Source organism: Canis aureus, chromosome 16 (assembly GCF_053574225.1).
Source record: "Canis aureus isolate CA01 chromosome 16, VMU_Caureus_v.1.0, whole genome shotgun sequence".
In the NCBI taxonomy this organism is placed as follows: Eukaryota; Metazoa; Chordata; class Mammalia; order Carnivora; family Canidae; genus Canis; species Canis aureus.
The window spans coordinates 26,241,475-26,259,109 of NC_135626.1; the positions used below are offsets into that span (position 1 = coordinate 26,241,475).

Here is a 17,635-nt window from a genome sequence, read left to right on the forward strand (position 1 = left end):
AGAGTAAACAGGTTACCAAACCTGAGTTACTACAGAGAAAATACAGCTATAACATGAAAAGGTTAATGAAGAAATGACATATCCTCTGGTTATGTGCAGATTTTAATTCAAGTAAGGAGGTACAAGGAACACTATGAAAAAGGGAGAATTTGGTAATTATGAGACAACATTTTCACAGAACACAATGTGTTTATTTTAATATCTTGGTGGAAGTTTTAAGAAAAGTATCTTAAAAGCCTTCTGTTAAAGTTTATACAGTAACTACATGCAAATTTGGAGTATAGCTCTATAGCAGAAACATAGTATTTTGGTGAAAATGGTCTATAGCAAATTTTCAGTTTTAGATAACAGAATATTTAGATTAAAGCTTTTCCATTCTCACTGCAGGTGACACTCAAATTACACATTTATACATCTTAGTATTGCACCCCTTGCCAGAGAAATCATTCAGATAACTAAGACATACATACTCAGTTGTTTTTAAAATTCTCTTAAGTATCCCAACTAGGAACCTAAAAATCAAAATAACAGGGAGGAAAAGTACACTGACACTCATGTGTTAAGACTTACATACATGAAAAATGTGAAGTAAATCTGTTATATAAGATAGTTTACTTAGCTATAAAGAGCAAATACTGTTCACATACAGAGAAACTAGTTTATATATAGTAATATATAGATGATTTAATCTATTCATTGGATTTGGTAACCTCAGATACTTTTTTTTAGTCAGATCTCACAAATTAAAAGACACTTTGGAATATTTATGCTTTATCTGGATATTGTTATTTTACTTTTTCAAACTTCTTAAAACAGTATCTCACTAGGGAAGCAGTAAGTTAGAATGCAACCTAGTGGGGAAATTCTGCATTTGCTCAATGTCTATAGCTTTTACACAGTTCCAGATGTTCAGTACATTAATAATGTTCTAACTCAAAGCTCCTTTTTGAAACTTTAGAAAGTGCAAATTGCATTAAGACCTCTTTGCCCTCATTAATGGTATTGTTACAATCCCGGTCCTCCGGAAAATGTTTTTTGGCATGTGTTTAACTTTATAATATTGCCATTTACTCACTTTAATAGCCAGTACTCAAGTCTTAATGCTTTTAATAGGCCTGCCTAAACAGACTACCATCTTTTGTAATCTTTTTCACATAATTTATTTCATAGGTAAAACCTGTCATATTTTCCATCTGAAGATGATTCTTCACTATTCACTTCATGAGGAACTTATATTAAAGAATTATTTATTTTCTTTTATTCAGTCGATATGTGCCTATCTATAGGTGGCATGTTAGGAAAAAGTACAGTTGCTTTTAAATATAGTAGTGTTTTTTACAACTTTTGGAAATTATAGTAAAAATGGGCATATCCTCAATTCTTGCTGTATTCCAATATAAAATATGAGAAAACCAAAAATATAAATATATTTTGAAATGCTAGATACTTGGTGATGTCTGACTCAGCATCTTTATCTCAAGAGATGGCGTTATATTTCAGAATCAAAATTTCAATGACTATAGATGCAGTGAGTAATGCAGTAGGAAGAATACGGACAAATACTGTCCTAAGTGAAAGTAAGTAGGATCCCTTGTAATTGTTGGCTATCTAAATGGAAATGAAAGGTACTACAGTCCTCTCTGACAAGGAGCATTCCCTTCCATAAATTGGTTAAGAATGAGGACTCTGAAAATGTTAGAACTGCACTACTGATACTGATATGATTATTTACAGTCATTTATTGATACATTTTGAAAAAATATACAATAATAGCTACAATGTAAAAAACTCCAAATAAAATGGAATTTCAGAAATAACTTCTACATTTCCTCACCACAATCTACTTTGTTGAAATCTCCTGAAAACAATATTTCCTTACGGAACAAATTACTAATTGTCTAAAACATGAATTCTGAATTTCTGTTGACTGATCTACATATTTGATTCATCAGTATCTGAAATAACCCTTTGGTTAAAAATGTATATATTTGACCAGTTTTGCTACTTGAGAGTCAGGAAGCATTGGCTTAGTAAATTTTGGTTGAAATCAGAATGAATAAATCTATTATCTGTATGTTCCATTCCTTACCTGTCAAGATCAACTGTAGGCAAAAAAAGGTGGGGGGCGGAGAACACAACTTGTTTTCTTTTCTTTTTTTTTTTTTTTCACAACTTGTTTTCTACCTCTCTGTTAAAAGGCTAATAATTAAACTATAATGTGGTATTAGAATCTTTGTAGAATCTAGGTTGAGAGAAGAAAATGAGTAAGAAGCAACCACTACAAAGTGCTTTCAGATACTGTCAATCTGAATTTACTGTAAACTTGTTGCTGTAAAACCTGAAGATGAAATCCTCTGGAAAACAAACAAACAAACACTACTTCACAATCTAGTGGAGAAACCCCCCCACCCCTAATGCTTAAAATATAATGTGGTAAGTGCTATTATAGATGTATGTGGCTAGGCAGAGGAAAAAGTGACTAACTTTGCCTGAGGGTTAAGGATGGCTTAATAAGGTAAACCTCTGAGGTGGATATAGAGCATAACGTTTCTGGATAATAAAAAAGTCAGAGAGTAGATTTCAAGCAGGCACTAAACTATGAACACAACTGCTGCATAACAAATTACTCACAAACTTAGGGACTTAAAACAAATATCCACTTCTTAAAATAATTCTTTAAATTGTGGTAAAACATACATAACATAAAATGTACCATCTTAACCATTTTTTAAGTGTACAGTTTAGTAGTGTTAAGTACATTCACATTATTGTTCAACCAATCTCCAAAATTCTATTTACCTTGCAAAACTGAAACTATACCCCTTAAATAACTCCTCATTCCCCTCTTCCCTTTCCTCCCCTGGGCCCTGGGAACCACTCTTCTACTTTCTGTCTCTATGAGCTTGACTACTCTAGGTACTTCATATAAAGGGAATCATACAGTATTTGTCCCTCTGTGACTGCCTTATTTTACTTGGCATAATGTCTTTCAGATTCATTCATGTTGTAGTATAAAAACACCATCATTTATTATCTAGCTTCTGTAGATCAAAGTTCAGGCACGTACAACTAGATTCTTGCTTAGGGTCTTATTAGGTTAAAATTAAGGTGTCCACCAGGGCTGCAGTTCTCATCTGAAACTTGGGTTTTCTTCCAAGGTCACTGGTTATTAGCAGAATTCATTTCCTACTGGCTCTAAGATTACTTCTCCCGTTTTTCTGCTAGTTACAGGCCAGGATGTCTCAGCAGCTAGAGGCCACTTACTATACCTTGCCACATGCTCCACCCCTCCCATCAGTCAGTTTACAACATGGATGTCTGCTGTCTTCTAGGTTAGATCATGTCTCTCTGACTTCCTCGTCTGTAACCAGCAGCAGAAAACCACTTTTAGAAGGCTTATATGATTAGATAAGGGTCATCCAGACAATTGTCCTATCTTAAGGTCTACTCATTTCATATACAAATCCCCTCACACAGTACCTAGATTAGTATTTCATTGAATAAAAGGGAGGAATGTGCACACTAGGAGCAAGGAATCTTAAGGGACTATTAGAATTCTGCCTACCACATATTTGTCAGTATGAAAATGCATGGCAGCTGAAGGTACTTCCAATAATACAATGTAACCCCCCAAAAGGGTAAATATATATATAGGATAGGGGAGTGGAAGAGCGAGGCTGGAAAACAACCATGGTTTCTACGTAATGCAAAGGATTTTAGGCTTTATCTTTCAGAAAACAAGGAATTACTAACGGTTTTTAACCCTTCATAGGGATCCCTGGGGGGCTCAGTGGTTTGGCGCCTGCCTTTGGGCCAGGGCGTGATCCTGGAGTCCCAGGATCAAGTCCCGCATTGGGGCTCCCTGCGTGGAGCCTGCTTCCCCCTCTGCCTGTGTCTCTGCATTTCTCTCTCTCTCTCTCTCTGTGTCTCTCATGAATAAATAAATAAATAAATAAATAAAATCTTTAAAAAATTTTAAAAAAAATAACCCTTCATATACTACTGTGATCTAATGGACACATTTTTCATTTCCGAACATTTCTAATTATTTGTAAAGATAACAAATTTCAAATATCAATTTCATGACTATTTTTTCTTAGAAAACAACCAAAAGAAAATGTACTTAAAAAAAAAAAAAAGAGAGAATAAAACCCATTGTATCTTGCAATTACCATATGGGTTAACTGGACTCTTTTATAATTCTATGATATATTATGGGATCTTACTGATATTATTTTTCCTACATCTTGAAACATTCAGCTATTTCATTATCCTGCAAATCATTTCATCACTACCCATTATTATTTACCAATTATTCCTAGTAATGTTTAAAAAAAAAGTAAAATAGGAAAAGAGAATAATGATGGTATCAATGTGGGATATGCAATAATAAACTGTCATTCTTTTTTCTTATTGTGTTGTTCAAAATATTGTGTGCTTTTCTTAAAAAAGATTTTATTTATTTGAGAGAGAGAGAAACAGAGAGAGAGAAACAGAGATAGCAAAAGAGAGCATGAGCAGGGAGGAGAGAGAGAAGCAGGCTCCCCACTGCAGGGAGCCTGACAAGGGGCCCAGTTCCAGCACCCTGAGATTATGACCTCAGCCGAAGGCAGACACTCAACTAACTGAGCCATTCAGGAACTCCAAAGTATTGAATCATTTTTTCAGAAAGAATTGATTTAATAAACTATGTGATTTAAGCATCTTAATATGGTCTATCAGCGTCTCTGTCCCATTACCACTGGGATAGCCTGTCTACTATGCATATTAGCTTATACTGGAGGCTACCACTGCATCAAGGTAATTTTCTACCTGTCAATACCCAAATCATCTCAATTCAAAAGCTGCCAACCTGAAATTGTCAGCCAAATAGAAAAATCCACTGGTTACTACTATGAAGATTAACTATAGATGGATATTAAAGATTGTAACCAAGATAATGCCTGAGGCCTCCAAGTTTTTCAATTCAATTGAAATTTCAAATTCAAATTTCAAATTCAAATAAATTGCTTTAATATGGATACATACAGTAAATTAATCATGTATTATCCAATTTGCCTGTCATTTCTCCCAAAGTGCTTTCTGTATCTATGCTTTCATCCATGGAAAATATAGTTTAGAACCAAGGTTAGAGAGTGGAGGATGCACAAGAAGTTAGAATGAATACAGCTTCTAGATTTATTGCTTAACCTTTGCTCTTCAACCTAGGTTATCTGGCCATCCTTGACTCTAATTAATCTTAATTTCCCTGCTCTTATTCTCTCTAGATTTTTTCCTTAAAAAATTAAAGTCAATATATTTTTATAGAGCTCTTTTGAAACCAGATATGATACAAATATACACAGATTATTTATAGACAAAGGGCATGAATGATTATATACATGCATACAAACACAAAAAAACAAAGCAAAAAACCTGGTTATTTAAGTAGTTATTTCAAATGATCTCCTACTTTTCAGAATATTTGATCACTCACTCATTAAAGCCACTTTCCAGTGTATCCCTTTCAAGGTAGCTCTTCTGTCTACCTTGCAAGATAACAGTTTACCTCACAAGCAGAGCTAAATGTGAAAAGCAAATATATATATAAATATATATATATATATATATATACACACACACACACGCAAGTATGTAGGTATTAATACAAATCTGCATACAATTCTAAATAAAAATCGATCAAATTAGTATTTATCAGATCAAACATATTTCATATGTCAAACTCTAGAATGCTATTATGAAGATAGCACTGGGTCAGAAAATCAAGAGTCCTAAGGCAAGTGCTTTCATTAATTAAATATATGACCTTGGGGGCAGCCCCAGTGGCGCAGCGGTTTAGCGCCGCCTGCAGCCCGGGGTGTGATCCCGGGAACTCGGGATCGAGTCCCACGTCAGGCTCCCTGCATGGAGCCTGCTTCTCCCTCTGCTGTGTCTCTGTCTCTCTCTCTCCCTGTGTTTCTCATGAATAAAAAAAAAAAATATATATATATATATATATATTTATATATATGACATTGGCCAAGGAATTTGAGGTGTCTATTCAGAATATAGTATGTGCCCAATAAATATGTGTTAAATAAATCAAGGAACAAATGAGTGAATACTGTTTAATTGAAAAGAGAAATTCTTAAGAACTTCTTAAAACACCTAATCTCTCACAATTCAAAAGGCCTCAACACCATGAAGATTCCTTCTACTTAACTCTGCAGATGAAACGTTCCTTAAAAAGGTTTGGTTGAGCGGCACCTGAGTGGCTCAGTGGTTGAGTGTCTGCCTTTGGCTCAGGTCATGATCCCAGGGTTCTGGGATTGAGTCCCACATCAGGCTTTCTATAGGGAGCCTGCTTTTTCCTCTGCCTATGTCTCTGCCTCTCTCTCTGTGTGTCTCATGAAAAAATAATACAATCTTTAAAAAAAAATTAAAAAGGCTCGGTTGATTACTTTGAATAAGGCAAATCCATAACCTATAGAAACTTCAAATGTCTAAGAAAAAAATATTTTAAACGGAATAATTTGGTTTCTTCTTCACATTAAGTGCAATATAGCTTAAAAATGAGAAACATAGCAAACTATTAGCACTGTAAATTTCTCTCAATATACAAACTTAATATTAAGTAATACTTATAAAAATTATAACTAGAGACTGAACAGAAACATTTGCATTTTATTCCTTATCTGACATTTCAGTGGTCAATGCAAAAACGTTCTCTCAGGGAAAATGATTTATGCATTTTACTCATAAAAATATAAAAGAAAATCAGACTGAATTGAATAAAAAGATTCAAGTTGCTACTTTGGCACCAGAGTGCCTCTTTTCAAAATGATTTAATGGAAACTTTTCTATTCATAAAAAAAGTATAGAAAGTCTTCTACCCATAAAAATGATCTCTCATGGAGTTCTAAAGCAGTGGTGCTACTAGTTAAATGACAATAGTTAAAATAAAATTTATCTTATTGCAGGAACGATACTCTTCACAAAACTGTTACAATTTTTAGTAACTTTGGAAGACTCTGAAAGAAATGCAAGGGAAAAACATGTAGAATGACAACTTTCTCACTTTTATCCTTACATAAATGCTGCAGTTTTTAACCAAAGGAAATTCATTTTATTTCTCTCAGTGAAAGAGTACAGTTTTGAATAAATCACTCATTCTAATTATCCAGACATACAGGGAAAAACTACCACTATATTATTTGGAAACTTCTATCCTATATTTCTTCTATGAAAACCTGCAACTTCCTGTGCAATCTTTCCATTAAATTCTTTCACAAAAGTTGGCTGAACTCATGATTATAAAAATATTCTCTAAAATAATTTTTTTTAAATTAAAACAAAAAAACTGTTTTCTATGACTTTGGTAATGCTATCCCCTCAGTCTAAAATACTATCCCCAATCCCATATCTATCACTGCGAATCTACTAACCTTTTTAAAAACTCACTGAAATAACATTTCCTCTAAGAAGCATTGCTGATTGAGTCAATCAAATGTGATCTCTTCCTACTTTTAAACTCCGTATCACTTTTATCTTCCTAATGATTACAGATTTTGTCAACTACCATAGAGATTTGTACTAAACATATTTTATACCACTATCAAAACTGAAATCATCTTGAAGGGATAAGAGAACAAGAGCTCTTGTTCATTTTTGAATATTCAATAGGGCTTAACGCAGTCCTTTGCACGAAGTACACATTCAGTAATTATTTACTTAATGGGTTGAGTAAATAAAAATGCGGAAAAAAATAAATGTGAATAAAGTTAGTAGATTTTCCAGAAAGATCTTAAATGCAATTAGAGCAAGTTTCTCAATGTAAATAATTTTGATATTTTAAAGAAATTTAATTAAGAATATTGAAAGTTCCTTCTCAATACAGAAATAACATTAATATGCAGGGATTAGAATGTATTGATCTATGGTGCAAAACACAGGGATGTTAGCTTGTAGTTCTAAAATACCTGTGATTTAAGGAATCAGGAATATGAATAAGGAAGACTTGGACCAAGGGAGAATTAATATCCATCCACTTATATGTTCATTCAGCATCCATGGAGAACTTATATGTCAGTCATGATGCCTTTGCTACCTAACTGAATTTCACAAGTCTCATTTCACTTTAGTCAATCTTCTCTGCATATGCCAAGGAAGCAAACCCTGATTTAATGGTTCTTAACCTTTTTCTTACCCTGTTGACTTACCCTTGTATAGAAAGAAATCTAAGACAGCTCCCAAGATTTCTGCCCTCTGTACATATCCTGTATAAACTTCTCCCCTTTACTGTGAGTGGGATAAATATAAGTAATAAGATTTTACTCTCACAATTAGGTAGCAAAGATGGAAGAACTTTGCTCAGTTCTGTAATTAAAATCTCCCTCAACTGGTTCTGAGTTAATCAAGAGGGAGATTATCCTGCATGGACCTAGCTTGATCAGGTAAAATCCTAAAAGACAGATTATACCTATTATGAAAAGAGGTGCTCTTGTTGGTTTTGAAGAAGCTGCCATGTGGGTGAGAGAACCACATGGCGAAACAGACCTCAGGGCAGGCTCTAAATGCTAACAGCCATCTCCAATCAAAGCCAGTAAGAAACTGGGTGCTTCAGTCTTACAACCATAAGAACATAAAATCTGCCAATAAATTAAGGGCACTGGGAAGCTAATCTCCCTAATCAGGCCTCTAAGGAGACTACAGTCCCAAGTGACCCCTGATAGCCCTGTGAGATCCTAGAGGAAAACCCTGTGAAATCCTGAGGAAAAAAACCTAAGGTATTCCCAGACTCCTGATCCACTGAAATAATAAATGTATGTTGTTTTAAGGTGCTGAGTTTATGGCATTTAGAGTGCAACAATAGAAAATAAACGCTTCTATATATATTTTTCAATCTTGATCCCAAATATCCCCACGAAATAAATTCTAATATAAGCTCTCACATTTTCTGCATGTCCAATGTCAAACACATTCAAAATGAAAAATAGATAACATAATACATTTAATATTCCAGTCACTCTACTGTGCAACAGTTGACAATAGTACTGACAAGAGATTATTATAATGTGTTAGTTTGACCTTTTAAGTAAATTATACCTACATTCTGAAACACAGTTGAAAATACATTCTTTTTTTTTTTTTTTTTTTTTTTACATTTTTAAAGATAAACTTAGGACTTCCACATGAAAATCTTGGAAGTCAGCATACCCACCTTTTACCAAGAAAAAAGTGGAACTGAAAATCAGTGACTTTTCTTGGACACACAGAGAATTGAAATCAAAAGGCAAACTGCCACCCTAAAATCTGCAGACAGGTGAATATAGAGAATCACAGTCTACATCTGCTTACTTACAGCAAAGCCACTAAACCGTAAGTTGGTACGATAATTTTGATGAACTGCTGGAGGCACAGTGTATACTAGTGTTAAAGTGAGAAACTCCTAGGGCTCTGTCTTAAGGGTCCCCCACATTTCTGGAGTTACCTCCAGGAACTCCACCAGATTCTCAGTAAAGAGAAAAAAAAATCTCCTCTGTTTCCTGACAGAGGGGAGGGTAAAAGTAACCATTTTGAAATGCAAACAAGGCATTCCCCAAAACCCTCAATAAGGGTTATGAACTGTGGGGAATGAACATTACTGGAACCTTAGCTCCTTCTAGACTTCCTAAGGAGATGAGTAAAGAGATGGGAGACACATGTGAAGGTAACAGCCCAAGGACACAAGTGCCACTAAAAAGACTGAGACTTAATCACAGAATTAAGTCTCTTCCCCATACCTTAACATCATATCCACTGGGCTCCGGGATAATGACAGTGGATTACAACTGAGAGAGCTATAATAATATAGTATATATATTATATATATATATAATATAATATATATAATTATATATAATATAATATAATTAATATAATATATATAATAAAATATAATATAATAATATAATATAATAATATAATCTTGGACCCTAAGAATGAGTGTTTAGGTACAGTAGACAGTAAAGCAAACCCACACAAAGAATTAAAGGGTACTAGTAAAGGTAACTTAAGTAACATAAGTAAATATGAGAGACAGCATAAGTGTATTTTTTGTAACACTTTTTATCTATTTGACTTAACAGACAACTACAAATGCGGTAAAATGAATCTGTGCTGATAGACATACATGTATAAATGGCACACTAGAAAATTAACACAAAGAAGGCAGTAATGGAGGAATAGAAGGGGGGAAAAGATGACATAGAGAAAACAAAAAGCAAAGTGACATATGTAAAAACTACCTTATCAAAATTACACTAAATGTAAATGAAGTAAAACCTTAGTTAAAAGGCAGAGGTTAGCAGAATGGATTTTTAAAAATGATCCAACTATATGCTGGCTCTAAAAGATACATTTTAAGTTCAGAGATACAAATATTGAAAGTAAAAGAAATATTATTTAATCATAAGAAGGAATAAAGTATTGATTCATCCTATGATACAGATAACCTTGAAAACATGCTAAGTGAAGGAGCTACACACTAAAGGCTACATATTATATGATTCCATTTATATGAATGTCCAGGAAAGGCAAATCCACGAAACACAAAAAGTAGTGGTTACCAAGGGGTAAAGGGAGGTAAGAATGGGAAGTTACTACTGGATAAGGGTTTATTTTTGAAGTAAAGAAAACGTTCTGTAATTAGACCATTAGTGGTGATAGCTACACAACTTTATAAATACACTCAAAACTACTGAATTCTATATTTTAAAAGAGTGAATTCTATGGTATGTGGATTATATCTAAAAAAAAAGTTTTTTATAGGGATGCCTGGGTGGCTCAGTGGTTGAGCATCTGCCTTTGGCTCAGGTCATGATCCCAGGTTCCTGGGACTGAGTCCTACATCAGGCTCGCCTCAGGGAACCTGCTTCTCTCTCTGCTTATGTCTCTGCCTCTCTCTCTCTGTGTCTCTCATGAATAAGTAAATAAAATCTTAAAAAAAAAATTTAAATAACAAAAAAGAGACCAACTTCAGATTAAGAAAAATTACACTAAAGAAAGAAAAAATAATTAAGAGGCTTCTGAATTTTCCAAAATTCAAGATTTTGAAAAATTATAATAGGAATCAATTGGTAGAATAATTAGAAAATAAAAACTAGCTGAAAATTATGAATAAGAAAACTTTCCTCCTCTGTGCTAGAATACTAATTTAGAATCTTCTGTTTCAAACATAATTTTTTAATTGTGAAGAAATAATTACTCCCAGTATTACACACCAAAATTTTCAAAACATTTCCTGTCTTTAAGTTCATGTTTCATGATGAATGAATTTTTATTATAATATTCATTCTACATAGAAAAAAACCCCTGTGACCCATTTGTTGTGTATCTTTTTAGACCCATATAGCATAATTAAGTGATATAAAAACTATTCCAAAGTAACATTTAAGTAGGTAATTTTTATTATAATAAAGCCAATGCTTTTAATTTAAAATTTTCATTTATTTAGATAATATACTTTTACTATGAAGCCATGTTACACCTGTCATTTTTAATAGTTTTTTATTGTTAAAAGATAAGGTAAATAAATATACACTAACAAGAGTATTATGATGAAAATCAATAGCAACGGTAGCAAATTAACTTCTAAAAATGAGTATCAGAATTGATACTCACTGGGTGTCACAGACTATCAGAAAGTAAAAATTAGTTAGAAATAGAAGATGCTTTTAAATACGATTAAGATAAAAACCATTAGTGTTCATTGTCGCCAATCTGTCTACATTAAGATGTATAAAAGTCTAGTACCTGGTTTCTTATCAAAGACTAAGTAGCCAAAGAAGAGAAAAGTGATAATGCTTATACACTTAGTTGATTCATCATCATGGTTACTGATCTTTCTGTGGAAACTGTTTACAATGTTATTATAATTAAATATGCTTTCAAATTGTGAATTATAGGTCTGTAACACAATGATATTTTATCAATAGTGCCTATTATGTCATAATTAAGAAATGGTATCTAATATTAGATGTTAAGAACATCCTGATCTTAAAGTGATCATCAATATACATATTATGCATTAATTAAAAACAGAATTTCATTATTTGGCTTGCCATTTTTAAATCTTTAAACATATTTCTCAAAAAAAAACCCATCTTTCTCCTTTTTAATTTTTTTTCTGGCTAATAATTTGCTTTAGCTGAATTTCTGCCTACCTCTTATATATAATTATTAAATATTCTAGACTTCATAAAGGTAAAGTAGAAGCTTATAGGAAATGTAAACTATCACATAAGATTGATTACCTAAAAATTCATGGCATGTCAACTTGTATAAACAAAAATTCTAAACATTCATTTTAAAATTGAATTTGAGGGGCATCTGGGTGGCTCAGTCAGTTAAGTGTCTGCCTTCAGTTCAGGTCATGGTCTCAGGGTCCTGGGATGCAGCTCTGCTTGGGGCTCCCTGCTCAGTGCTGAGTCTGTTTTTCCCTCTACCTCTCCCCCGACTCGTGCTCTCTTTCTCAAATAAATAAATAAAATCTCTAAAACAAAAAACAAAAAACAAAAAAATCCCTGAATTTGAACTATATTGGAACAGATTTTATCAGAAGCTACTCATTGGATATCATGGAGCTATTTATATTGCCATATGAGCTGACCTAATGAAAGGCAGAATATATCCACTTATGAACTTTTGTTAAAGGGAAAGTATTAAGGGACCTGTTATATTGTTGGTTTAACCACCTTGTTTTCCTGAAGGATAAAAATCATCACGTAATAAAGACATACCAGATTTCCATATAAAAAGATTTTATATTATCCTTTCCAGATAAACATTTTAATATATTTTCATCTAATTTGTGATGAAAATTTTTATTTTTCTGATGTTTTGTTGTTTAAAAATACAATTTTACTGATTATAATTTACATATAACAAAATGCATTCATTTTAAGTGAATAGTTCAATGAGTTTTAACAAATGCATGTACCCTAGAAACTCCCACCATAATTAAAATATGAAACATTTACATTTTCCTGAAAGTTCCTTTGTGCCATTATAGACTGAGTTTTTCTCACTCAAAATTTATATGTGGTAGTCCCAATCTCCAGTATCTCAGAATATGACTATATTTAAAAATAAGGTCCTTAAAGAGGTGATTTTAGTTTTAAGGTTTTAGCTTTTATGTTTAGGTATATGATGAACTTTGAAATTTTTGGATAAGGTTATAAAGTGTCAGTGTTCATTTTATCCATATGGATATATATGTGTTCCATTTCCTGAAGAGAGTTCCACTTGTCCAATAAATTATCTTTGTCAAAAGCCAACTGACATGTGAATCTATTTCTGGACTCTACTCTGTTTTATTGAGAATATATGTCTATCCCTATGCCCAATATTTCTGTAGCTTCACAGGAAATCTTGAAACCAGTTATTTAAGAATTCCAACTTTGTTTTTACTTATTTTCCTAAATTTTTAAATAATTCGCACTTTTGTATGAATTATAGAATCATGTCAATGTCTTTAAAAAAAAGGCCTATTGAAATATTCACTAAGATTAGCTTGAATGTACAGATGAATTTCAGGATAATAGATAATAATACTGAGACTTCCAACTCATGAACATAGTATCTACTGGTATAGATTTTATATACACCAGCTTTAATTTCTCTCAGCAATGTCTTGTACTTTTTAGTGCATGTAATTTTTAGTGTTATTTGATTTTTAGTGTTATCTGAACTAATACTGTTTTAAATTTTATTTTCCAATAAACAGACATACAGTCTGTTTATGTATACAGTTGACCCTAGAACAACACAGGGGTTAGGGGCACCAACACACCTGCTTAGTCAAAAAGCCACATATAACTTCTGACTCCCCCAAAACTATTAATAGCCTGTTGTTGAATACAAGACTTACCAATAATATGAATAGTCAATTAACATATTTTTTGTATGTTAAGTGTATTATATACTATTCTTATAATAAAGCAACCTAAAGAAAAAAAATTATTATTAAGAAAATCAAAAGGAAGAGGGGGACGTGGGTGATGCAGTTGGTTGATTCTATTTCCCTCTACCCCTCTAGCTTGTGCTCTAAATTAAAAATCTTAAAAAAATTTTTTTTTTAATTAAAAAGAGAAGGGGCACCTGGGTGGCTCAGAGGTAGATTGTCTGCCTTTGGCTCAGGGCGTGATCCTGGGGTCCTGGAATTGAGTCCCACATCAGGCTCTCTCTCCATGGGGAGTCTGCTTCTCCTCTGCCTATGTCTCTGCCTTTCTGTGTCTCTCATGAATAAATACATAGAATCTTTTTTAAAAAAATATTTAAAAATTAATTTAAAAAGAGAAAATCATGAGGAAGAGAAAATATATTTATAGTACAGCACTGTGCTTTTAAAAAAATTGACATGTAAGTGGGCCTGTGCAGTTCAAACCCAAGATGAGGGGCACTTGCACTGACTGTCTCTAGATTGAGAACTTGCTACATTCAGTTATTAATTCTAGTAGTTTTTTTTTTAATTCGTTAGCGAAAAAGTACATAATCATATTATCTGAGCAAAACCAATTTTACTTATTCTTTTGAAATCTTTGTAATTTTATTTCTTGTTTTTGTCTCACTGTAGTATATACAGTACAATGTTTATAATAGACTAGAAAACAGACATCTGTGCCTTGTTCCTAAAAGTGAGCAAAAAGCATTCAGTCTTAGAACATTAAGCAGGATGTTAGCTCTAAGTTTTTCACAGATTCTCCTTTATCAGATTGTTCTTTATTTACTAGAGGGTTATATTATGAATTGGCATTAAATTCTGCAAAATGCTTTATCTGAAACTTTTTAGATGAACATGTTTTTCTAACTTATTCTATTTAAGAATTTAATTATACTGATGGAGTTTTGAAGACGAAAGTATTATTAGCTTCCTAGGATGAATATCACTTGGTCTTGATGTATGATCCTTTTTATATGAAGGGATTATATTTACCAGTTTTTTTTGGCCTGTGTTGGTCTACAGTTTTATTTTCTTGTAATATCTTGTAATCAGAGTTATACTTGCCTAATGACATAGGAAGTGTTCCTCCTTCCTTCTGAGTTTGGGTAGTATTGGTACTTTTTCTTGATAGAATTAATCAATAAAGATACCTGAGTCTACAATTTTCTTTCTGGTTTTAATACATACTCCAATTTGTTCAACAGATTTATTAATTTGAATTATCTAATTCTTGTTGAGTCAGTTTTGGTAATCTGTGTCTTTGAAGGAATCTATCCATTTCATATAAGTTGTTTAACTGCTTGGCATAAAGTTGTTGAAAATATTCCTTTATTATCTTTTTAATTCAATGAAATCTATGATGATATTCCCACTTAATTCCTAATGCTGGTAATCTTGCCTTTCCTTTTTATCCTGACCAGCTTTGCTAGATTCTATTAACTTTATTAATACATTTTAATAATGAGTACAGCTCTTTGTTTAATTCATTTCTATTATTTCTTGGTTTTCTATTTTATTGATTTTTGTTCTTCATTATTTTCTTTCCTCTATTTAGTTTGTTGTTGTTTTTTTCCTCAGAAATTTGGATTATGATTTTAAGAACTTTCTTTTTTTCTAATAAGCAGTAAAAGCTGTAAGTTCTCTCTAACTTCACCTCTACTATATAAATCGCAATATATTTCCCTTATATCTCAATTCAAATATTTAGGAAATAATGGCTGAATTTTTCCCAGATGAGATGGAAGAAATGAATATACAAATCCACGAAACGTAATGAGTTCAATCAGAATTAATCCAAAGTGACTCAAAGATACTTTGTAATTAAACTGCCAAAGATAAAGAACAAAAACCTAAGAGGCCAGAAAGCAGTGGCCTCTGTTAAAGAAAAAAACTATCAGCTAAGAGGTACTATATCTGACAAAACTGTCCTTCAAAAATATTATGACAGATCCAGATAAACAAAAGTAGAGTTTATTACAGTAGACCTCTCTCTGAGAAAAGCTAAGATGAGGACTTCTTTGGAAATGAATGAACATAAAATAGTAACTTAAAATGGTATAATGAAACAAAGATCTCCAGTAAAAGTAAAAACATGAAAAAAGATAAAGCCATTATTGTTATAATTTTGGTTTGTAACTCTATGTTAATTTTCTAAAGGATTTAAAAGGCAAATGCATAAAAAATTATTATAAATCTTTGTTGGACATACATGTATAAAGAAGTAATCCATGATACCAATAACACAAAGAAGAGATGGAACTGTTTAAATGTGAGGTTTTGTACATAAATGAAGTTAAATTGTTATCAATTCTAATCAGACTCTCACAACTTTAGGATGCTAATAAGTAATCCCCATAGTAAGCACAAAGAAAGTATCTGTAAACATACACAAAACAAAATAAAGCAAAATGTATAACTACAAAAAATCAACTGAACAATAAAGAGGGTGGTGATGGAGAAAATGTGGAACATGAAAGTTTAAAACATACAGAAAATAAATAAATAAATGGCAGAATAGATTTAAAAAGATGGTCCAACTATATATTGACTATAAGAGATTCATTTTAGATCTAAAGACATTAAGGTTGAAAGTGAAAGGATGGAAAAGCTATTCCACACAAATGGTAACAAAAAGAGAGGTAGGGTGCCATTACTAATATCAGACAAAATAGACTTTCAGTCAGAACTATTACAAGGTCAAAGGATACTATATTTTGATGATAAAAAGGTCATTTCATGAAAAACATACATAACAATTATAAACATATGCATCAAAATTGTAATCCCAAAATTTATTAGGCAAACGATGGCAGAATTGAAGGGAGTAACTGACAATTAGGGATGTCTGGGTGGCTGAGCCACTGAGTGTCTGCCTTTGGCTCAGGGTATAACTCTGGGGTCCGGGGATCAAGTCAACATCAGTATCCTACAGGGAGCCTGCTTCTCCCTCTGCCTATGTTGCTGCTTCTCTCTCTCTTTCATGAATAAATAAAATAAAATCTTTAAAAAATAATTAAAAAAAAGAAACTGACAAGTATATAATAGTTGGAGACATCAAAAGCCCACTTTTCAATAATGAAAAGGAATTGGATAGAGCTAAGAAAGGAAATAAAGAATTGGAACAGCACTATAATCTAGTTGAATCTAACAGACATGCACAGAATTTCAATCACAACAGAGAATACACATTTTTCCAAAATGGACACAGAACATTCTCCCAAAGACACCACGTAAGTGCACAACACAAGACTCAAAGAATGGGAGATAATATTTATAAAGCACATATCTGACAAGGGATTAATATCTAGAATATATTTTAAAACTCCTATAACTCAACAATAAAAATGACAAAAACCTGATTCAAATATGAGGAAAGGACTTGAATAGACATTTCTCCAAAGACAGACAAATGGCAAATAAGCACAAAAAACATCACTAGTCATTAGGGAGATGCAAATCAAAACCACAAGGAGATACCACTTCATATCCATTAAGATGGCCTGCTTCTCTCTCTCTCTGCCTGTGTACTCTGCCTCTCTCTCTATCTCTCATGAATAAATAAATAAAATCCTTAAAAAAAAAGAATACATAGAGACTAGAAAACAGTAGAGGAAATCAGTAAAACCAAAGTTGGTTATTTCAAAAAATTAAGAAAATCAAGAAACCTTGGGCTAC

At 32.5% G+C, this 17,635-nt stretch overlaps 1 protein-coding gene across 3 annotated transcripts in view; it reads right to left on the reverse strand.

Annotated features, from left to right (window-relative positions):
- The window catches only part of BRIP1 (BRCA1 interacting DNA helicase 1), a 181,670-nt gene that overhangs the window by 75,251 nt on the left and 88,784 nt on the right, over positions 1 to 17,635 (reverse strand). The gene's annotated exons all lie outside the window — the stretch shown is intronic.